Below are 8,350 nucleotides of genomic sequence, written 5' to 3' on the forward strand. Positions count from 1 at the left end.
GGGAAGGGGAGGGAAGCTCTCTGAGCTATCGAGGACCAGCCTGTCCCTGGGCTCGCACACCTCGCCTCAGGGACACAGCCCCTCTGCTCCCTCCTTTTTGTCCCTCTGGCCATTTTCTTTTGCTCCCCCAGGAGAACCGATGTCAGGGTTTCTCGACCTCAGCACTATTGATATTTTGGGCTAGATCATTCTTTGTGGTGGGGGCTGTGTTGTGCACGTGTTGTAACGATCAAAAAAGGGTCTCCAAACATTGCCACATAGTCCCTGGGGGGAAAGTCATCCCTGGTTGAGAACCGCTGATTGATTCTAACCAGGACCTTCTTCCTTCACCCTCTTTCCTGACTTCTGGACCAATTTCAAGTAGAAAAGCGTTCTGGAACAAGGGGAACAAGGCAATGGCAATCACCAAAATTGAGCAGCAGTGTTTTGGTAGGACATGAAATTAACACTGATCCCCTACATCTGCCATGAGCTGGGTGAGATTTGGGTAAGTCGCTTAGTTATTGGCTTTGTCAGTTTCCTCTTACAGTTCCAGCCTTAGAATGGGGCATGGGGTGTGTTTTTTTGTTTTTGTTTTAAAGTCGATTTATTTATTTTTGAGACAGCCAGAGATGGTGCAAGTGGGGAAAGGGCAGAGAGAGAGGGAGAGAGACCAGGGAGGGGCGGAGAGAGAGGGAATCCCAAGCAGGCTCCGCACTGTCAGCACAGACCCCGATGTGGGGCTCAAACCCACAAAATTGTGAGATCATGATCTGAGCCCAACTCAAGAGTTGGACACTTAACCGACTGAGCCACCCAGGCGTCCCCAAAATAGAGCTTGGCTCTATTGAAATGCTACTCTTAGGATCTAACCCTATGAATAGAAGCCCATGCTAGCTAGCTACGTGGAAAAAAAGAGAGAGAGAGAGAGAGAGACACACACACAAAGGTCACAGCCTCCCGACCTTCCCCACTGGGACACCAGACATGTGAACAAAGCCATCTGACTGCAACCTCATGGGAGACCCAATAGAGACCGACAGAATAGCCCAGCAAAGCCCCATCCAATGCACAGACCTGTAAACAAATGAAACGGTTGCTCTTGTAAGCCAACACGTTATGGAGCGGTTTGTTATCAGGAATAGAGAATCGAAACGGGACAGCATCTCCTATGAATATCGATATGAATATCATCATCGATACGCAAAACAAATCTTTAGAATCACAGACTCCAAAAGGACGTTTTGTTCTTATCTGGGTTAAATTGACGAGATGCTGGCTGATGAGATGACAGAACATGGGCAGCAGAGTCACAAAATGTGAATTGTAACCCAGTTTCGCATCTTACTAGACGTACGCGTCCCCTGGGTATCAGTTTCCTTGTGGGCAAATCATACCTCGCAGGGGTTTTATTCTCAAGCGTTGTGAATGACGGTGCTTCTAACCCAACAGAATCATCAGTAGGATGAAGGAACATACAGATGGGACTTGGCATTTGTATGAGCTAGCGCTGTCCCTCCAATCCCAAGCAAGTGTCTTTCTGCTGTCCCTCGCTACTAACGAATCCACTAGGGCTGATTTTCCAAGGCAGCGGACAGAACTTCCATAAATAGCCTTTTCTCTTTTTAACCACATCATCTCCTCCATTATTTGCATCCGGGGCCTTTTTTCAAAGCACCCGCCCCTTTGGACTCGTCTGGCGAACTCTAATACATACATGGGGATTAGAGTTCAAAAACGAAAGAAGGGTTTTGTTATATGAATTTGCATATCCTGTCAAGGACGTCTTCAGAACACTTTCATTTCCAGGTGAAATGAAACTTACAGGACTAAGCAGAGAGGCACTACATATTTTAGTGTTTTTTTGGGGGGGGGCGGCAGTGAGAAACAAAAAAACAAGGTTCATTATGATACTGGGGCTTTACGATGCTAAAAATACACGGTAGACAAAGGAATGATGTAGGCTGTGTTCTGTTTCCACTTCTCACTTACGTAGAGCAGGCTCACGGTGTCCACAACTTTCTAACAGAGAATATTATTTCGAAACGGTCATGGTTGTATCTGACTGGAGGGGTTAGAACTTCAGACTTGTTGCAAAAATACCATGATGCTTGCCACGAAAGCCTGCTGTTCGTTCTATCAAGCAGACCCTGACTTTCAGCATCTGAGAGGGGAGACGGCAAAAATTGGGGAAGCAGTGGGGTGAATACCTTCCTCTCGCTCACATGCTCACCCAAATCAAGCAACTCGCCTACAGAAACAAGACATTTGACTTCCCTGCGCTGGGAACACAGCATTGGGCAGACAGGAGCAGTTTAACGGGCTTATTTAGGTTCCCATAAGCCTTAGGAGGGTGTGTATGATGCTAAGTTTCTGCAGAATTACTTTGATGTCCGTGTCAGAGTCAAATGGTGGCACTAGGACCCAAACCCAGGGCTTCTGTCCCCGGCTGTCTGCCTGGGCAGGCGCCACCCTGGACGCCGGCTTACGTCTGCACTTCCTTTGAACTTCAGAGGCTCGATCCCGGGAGTTCTGCAATGTTTAAATCGCTAGATTAAAATATGACCCTAAACTGGGGCTGCCAGATAAAATACAGGATACCCGATTAAATTTGAATTTCAGATAAATTGTTTTCTTCAGAAAGAATTTTTCCAGAAGCACATGTTTAGCACATGCCCGTCCCAGCTTCCTAAACCCTAACGAGCCACCGAGGGCCATTCCCGATCCTCTTTATTTCCACCAAAAAGGAGCAAAAGAAATGCAGTTAGACTGAGAAACCCAAGTGCGAGGAATCCAGCCAGTGAGAGGCCTGATCTCACGGGCCAGCTAGAAGCGAACTCTTGCACAGAGCATCATTCATAGTTCAAGGTTAGCCGCTGCGGAAGGGGTGGAAAGTAACTGTTAACAAAGCATCCCGTAGCCGAACCCAAGTTCGGCTGGCCGTTGCCCAAAAGGCCATCACTCAAGAGACAAGTTTTGCCTGGAAAGGAATAGGAGCTTTATTCAGGAGGCTGGTACCTTGGGGAGAAGGCGGACTCTTGTCCGAAGGCCAACTCTGAGGTTTCTGCCCAGCTCAGAGGTTTTGAAAGGGGTTTAGGGCAGTTAATCAGCAGAGGGAGTGCACTGGCCTGCAACATTCCTTGATTTCGTGCGGACTCAATGGTGCCAACTACAAACCTTATCTCAGAGCTCGGGGGTGAGCGAGGGATGTCCTGTTCCTGTTTCGTGATGTTCTTTCTGCAAAGGGGGGCAAGGTCTACAGATACACAAAGGGAGGTTGGTAAAATCATCTGTGTGACCGAAAACAAGGAAAAAACATTGTGCTAAAAAAGTAGCGAGGCTAATCAGAAAGCCGAGGCCGCCTCCGACAGACTTGCTGGCTTCTGTGGCCCGGGAACGTTCTGGTCCTTCACTCCCCAAGACCAGTGGTCTGTAAGTCTCCAAGAAATTAAATTAGTTGTGTTACAGATCAAGGGCCTGAGGTCAGCAAATAAGGTGTGTGTTACCTTAAAGCAAGTTAACCCTTAAGACTGCTCGGAGTGTGGTTACAATACCTGTGGGTAAAAAAGGAGGGGGCAGGGGCACCTGGGTGGCTCAGTCGGTTAAGCGTCCGACTTTGGCTCAGGTCATGATCTCACGGTTTGTGAGTTCGAGCCCCGCATCGGGCTCTGTGCTGACAGCTCAGAGCCTGGAGCCTGCTTCAGATTCTGTCTCTCTCTCTCTCTCTCTGTCTCTCTCTCTCTCCCTCCCCCATTTGTGCTCTCTCTCTCTCTCTGCCCCTCCCCCCCACTTGTGCGCTCTCTCTCTCTCTCAAAAAAAAAAACTACAGCGTAAAAAAAAATTTTTTTTAAAGGAGGGGGATTAGAATGTAAAGAAACTTTGGCAGGACCCATAAGGGTAAACCACAAATAATGGCTTCTTGTATCTTATGTGCGAATGGATGTGTGTAGGTTATCTCTGCGGAAGAGTTAACACAGCAGGCTGGAGACTGCTGGCATCAGAAAGGCCTGTATTCTGGCAACTTGGATTTCTAGTGGGTTCTCACCATTCCCAGAACGGATAAGGGTGGCTCACTGCAACTGAACTGTTTTTGTAAACGATACGATTTACGTCCAACACCTGCTATCGGTCTGGGAGTCTGGAATTTTGGCCCGTGCTAGGCAGAGGGTGCCTCCGTGACCAGTCCCCAGTAAAAACCCTCGTTGCTGCGTCTCTAATGAGTTCCCCTGGTAGACAATATTTTACATGTGCCTTGTCGACTGGTTGTGGGGGGAATTAAGTGCTTCCTGTAGGAAGCTTGTGCCTGGCTTGTGCCAGTCATTACCCCATGGGCCTTTTCTCTATACTGATTTTGGTTTGTGTCCTTTCACTACGAAGAATCATAGCTGGGGGGGGGGTGCCTGGGTGGCTTAGTCGGTTAAGTGTCCGACTCTTGGTTTTGGCTCAGGCCATGATCTCACAGTTTGTGAGGTCGAGCCCCATATGGGGCTCTGTGTTAATAGTGTAGACCCTGCTTGGAATTCTCTCTCTCTCTCTCTCTCTCTCTCTGTCCCTCCTCTCTCTTTCTCTCTCTTTCTCTAAATAAATAAATAAATAAACTTTAAAAGAGAAAAAAAAATGGAATCATAGCTGTGACTCCTCCTTACGAATCATTGCACCTGGGGGTGGCCTTGGAGACCCCAACCCAATTTCTGTCCCTCTCTCTATCTACAAAAGTTCCAAACCACATACAAATATTACCTAGGAAAATTTTTAAAAAATGAAAGTCCTTTATATTTGCCTAAAAGCCCCATTCAATCTATCTCCCTTCCTTCCTTTCTTTTTTTCTTTCTTCTTCTGTTTTCTATGCATTAGATCTTGCCTCATGAGTATGTATTTTCCATTAAAATTAAAGAAAAGGTTAAAGTCTATTGCCTTGCCTTATATTTACCCAACTAAAAGCCCCAGCCAAAATATTTTCAGAGAGGGGAACGTGGCGGGGGGCAGGGTGGGGAAGAGAGAAGAAACCCAAAAGAAAAGAATACAACAAATTTTGCTGCCTCGATCTCTAAGGGGACAGAAAATTCTTGTAGTTTTTAAATGGGGCAGTGTTAGTTATTTTTTGTTTCATAAAAAAGCTTTTTCAGCTTTTACACATTCATGTTTCAAAATCTTAGGGCGTTGTTCTGGAAACATTTGTCCATCTTTATATATATAAAACAGTCCAGCCCATAGCTGGAAATAGGGCTCTGTCATTCAGGAGTACATTTTTGTCACAGAGCTTAAAGTCACCTTTGGGGGTGGTACCACACATTAAAAAGAAAAAAAGCTTTTATACAAAGAAAGGGTGTAAAAAGATTACAGAGATATAAGCAAACTCACTGTGTGAACACTGAGTGACTCCTGAATCAGAAAAAACAAAAACATCTATAAAGGATGGCCTGGGGACAAATTGGGGAAATTTAAATGTAGAATCAACATGAGATGGTGTTACGGGATTATTGTAAATTCTTTTAGGGGTCATCCTTATTTTAGAAGATACAGGCTTATGTGCTTGGAGCTAAAATGTCATGTTGTTTGCAACTTACAAGTGATTATGAAAACAAATGTGTACGTAAATATCCACATACGAAGACCGAAAACCGATGGGGCTCTCTCTCACTCAGGCAGCAGACATACAGGCTGCATGGGACAATTCTTCCCACTCTTCTGTAGAGCTGAAGGTTTTCAAGATAAAGTTGGGCAGAAAAAAGAAAGATTTTATTTAAACAAACAGGCTGTTGATATAATTGAAGTTAAAGTAGAATGGTATCATATCCATTATTAGAAAATCAATAACCACTCTGCTACTGAATTCACCACATTGATTAAGGGAGGACTTGGTATCTTTTTGAGTAAAAAAAACCCAAAAAACCATGGACTCTCTTTACACTTGACTACTGGACAAGTGGCATTTGAACTGGTTAAACAGCTAGTGAAACGAATCAGATGACTGGTCACTTCAATTGATTAATCTGTTTAACCACCTTCCTCTCAAAATTAACCTAAGGTGAATTCTTCAGCCCCTGCTATGGACAGGACGCTGGGGACAACACATTCCTAACTGTGGGGTCTGTAGTATCATTGGGGAGCTACAAGATACAAATCAAAGGTCAATATAAGAAAGCGTAATCAATATGCTCAATACAGAGTATCATTTCTCAGGATCTCACCGTATGAAGCCTGGTCAGTGTTCACTGATCACAAAGCCTCACCCCTCCGTTACAGATGAGAGAGTAGATTGAATTTTATGTAGAGTTTTTAATGTTTCCTTTAAGACACTGGGGTTGTTGCTGTGGGGTATTTTCTCGTTGCCATCATCATATGTAGAACAAGTTTCTCATTTTAAGATTATAGATTTCTCTATGGTTTCTTCTAATACTTTCAATGTTCAGTGTCTTATACTTAAATTTTTGAACCATCTGGGGGCACCTGGGTGGCTCTGTAGGTTAAGTGTCCGACGTTGGCTCAGATCATGATCTCACAGTTCGTGGGTTTGAGCCCTGTGTTGGGCTCTATGCTGACAGCTCAGAGCCTGGAGCCTGCTTCGGATTCTGGGTCTCCCTCTCTCTCTACCCCCTCCCCAGCCCCCCCCCACTCATTCTCTGTCTCTTTCTGTCTCTCTCAAAAATAAACATTGAAAAAAAATTAAATATTTGGACCATCTGAAATTAATTTTGATGTAAGAAGCAAGGTAGGACAGCTATAAGAAATGAGGTAGAATAGCTTAATTTTTTCTGAACTTTAAGCCAGCTGCCCAACATTATTTTAATAATTTCATTTGCCACTGATATGATTTTATTTATTTTTAAACATACTTTTAATTTTTTAAGTTTATTTATTTTGAGAGAGAGACAGAGACAGTAAGCACCAACAGGGGAGAGGCAGAGGGAGAGGGAGAGAGAGAGAATCACAGGCAGGCTCTGTGCTGTCAGCTCAAACTCACGAGCCATGGGATCATGACCTGAGCTGAAACCAAGAGTCAGACACTTAATTGACTGAGCCACCCAGGCGCCCTGCTATTGATGTGACTTTAAACTAATGTCCCTGGGGCGCCTGGGTGGCTCAGTCGGTTAAGCGGCCGACTTCAGCTCAGGTTATGATCTCTCGGTCCGTGAGTTCGAGCCCCGCGTCGGCTCTGTGCTGACAGCTCAGAGCCTGGAGCCTGTTTCGGATTCTGTGTCTCCCTCTCTCTGACCCTCCCCTGTTCATGCTCTGTCTCTCCCTGTCTCAAAAATAAATAAAACGTTAAACTAATGTCCCATATGTGCCTTTACTCAATTCTGATGTCCCCTCTCTTTCGTTGACGTGCTGGTACCATGTCACAGGTGATGGGCGTTTTACTGCATTGACACATCGGGAAGCGAAATCCCCCCTGTGTTACTTTTCCATTTAGAAATTACCTGGCTATTCCCATATGTGGTCTCACCCCGGTCAGCTCCAATGCCTCATTTCCGGAACAAATGTTTACTAAATGAAAGGAGATGACATTGGGGACAAATTGGGGAAATTTGAATACAAAATCAACAGGGATTACTGTTCATCCTCCTAGGCATCATCCTTATTTTAGGAGCTAACCCTAATCTTTGAGATGAACAAAAATGCCCGACTGATTTCCAGATTGCCTCCCGGTTTAGAGTCGATCTGGCAAGCGCCCCTTGAAATCCTGTCGGTATGTGGTTGGGATTGCACGGCACTTACAAATCAACTTAAGCACAGTTTCCATCTTTTACAATGTTGTGGACTCTAGCCCAGGCAACGATGTTTTTCTCTTCATTTATTTACTTCTTCTCATGCATCTTCGCAACCCCAGGCCTACGACGGCAAGGGGAAGGGGCAGTCAGTGAAATTCAGCAAGAGTGTTCCTGAGGAGAGTGGCACCTAACAAGGGCCTCATCAGAGGCTTGCAGCCAACCCACAGCCTTGCAAGGGGCGGGAGCCAGGGGCGTAAATACCCTGACCCCTCTCCACATGGGCCAAACCCAACCGGCAGCCTTTGGCACCAACCAGTTGGTCAAGTTCATACAGCTCCGCCTCCTGGGACACGGAGTGGAATGCAAAAGCTTGCAGGGCGGACCTGGGGTCAAGTGGAAAGCCCACAGCAGCGGGCAGGGTAGAGCGTTAGAGTCTCCTGCCTTTCTACTATCTCCTTCGTTCCTAAGCGTTCTCCGCCGGTTTCCTTCCCAGGTAGTTCCTATTTGTGTTGCTGTTTTCTATAGGATCCCCCTTCCTATCACCACTGTGTCAGTTGTCGTCTATACGTGAGAAAGCTATTGATCCATACCGATTGCATAGCAAATTGGCTGGATAAGAAAGTATTTGACGTTTACTGCCTGTGTAGCTATCACTTACG

This window comes from Lynx rufus, unplaced genomic scaffold (assembly GCF_022079265.1).
Source record: "Lynx rufus isolate CCGP_SWC_20201006 ecotype Redwood Valley unplaced genomic scaffold, mLynRuf1.p SCAF_14, whole genome shotgun sequence".
NCBI lineage: Eukaryota > Metazoa > Chordata > Mammalia > Carnivora > Felidae > Lynx > Lynx rufus.